A 1,182-nucleotide genomic window follows, 5' to 3' on the forward strand; every position below is an offset into this window, starting at 1 on the left:
AATGAGACTGGCTCAGAGGACAGGGCAGCTTTCAGAATATTTCACAAAAGGTCACTATGAGTCAAAAACAATTCGACAGCACATAACAACAAGAATTGATAGCTCCGGATTGTGCTTTTGAAGATGAGGACTGAATACCCCAATGACCAGGTGGCCAAAAGGACACACAGGTCTGTCTTGGAGAGGATGTAGCCAGAATGCTTCTTGGAGTTAAGGAATGATGAAATTTCATCTCCTACAGTTTGGGCATGTTGCTAGGAGAAGGTAGTCCTTGTAAATGGGCCATCATGGCTTGGAAAAGGTCAGAGACAGAGAGGGAGACCCAGAAAGAGAGACAGAAACAGAGAGTGAGAGAGAGAGAGACACCCTCAGAGACAAACAGAAAGACCTTCCACCAGGTGAACTGACACAGTCCCTGGAGCTACAGGCTGGAACCTGTCAGAGAAGGGAGAACAGGGTGCAGGCCAGGGCAGGGTTCAGGTCTATCTGTTCAAAGTTGACTTGAGGGCATCTGTGAAGAGCAATAGCTCATTTTCGTAGAGCCAAACAGTTCAGCAAGAAAGACCTGTTTCTGAGCTGGGTCTGTCAAGCTGGATTTTGCACGCCCCAAGGAAAACAGAGTCCACAGGAAACATTTCATTTAAAGGAAGAGGCAGCAAAAGGCTGAGGGTTATACACACACACACAGACACACAGAGAGAGACACACAGACACTGGTGCAGAAGTACAAGATCCAGGGGCTGAAGGCTGGGTGGCGGGTGTTCTCTTTGGACCTTTACCGACAGGGGTGTTTCTGAAGCTAAACAGAAGGGGTGAAATCAGAACTAAGTCTTCCAAGGTCCTGTTAGATGCATTCACACACACATGATGGGGTGAGAGGACTCCTTGTATTTTTCAGAGCACGGGTGCACGCAGTTAATTTTTTTATAAATTTATTTTTCATTTCCATAAAAATGTACAGAGACATTGCATGTCCATTCATTCATTGTTGCACTTTTCTCCCAGGCTTCACTCAGTTATTTTTTTTCTTTTACTTTTCTTTTTTGTTAATTAAATTTTATTAATTTTTGTGAACATTTACAGAGATTTTGGGTTCACTCTGTTATTTTAAATGACCTGCGTTGGTTTATGGGGATGGGGCATGCATCCCAACAGGGAAATAAAAATATTTTTTAATGTATT

This window comes from Elephantulus edwardii, unplaced genomic scaffold (assembly GCF_000299155.1).
Source record: "Elephantulus edwardii isolate Elephantulus edwardi_28Jun2011 unplaced genomic scaffold, EleEdw1.0 scaffold00529, whole genome shotgun sequence".
Classification (NCBI taxonomy): domain Eukaryota; kingdom Metazoa; phylum Chordata; class Mammalia; order Macroscelidea; family Macroscelididae; genus Elephantulus; species Elephantulus edwardii.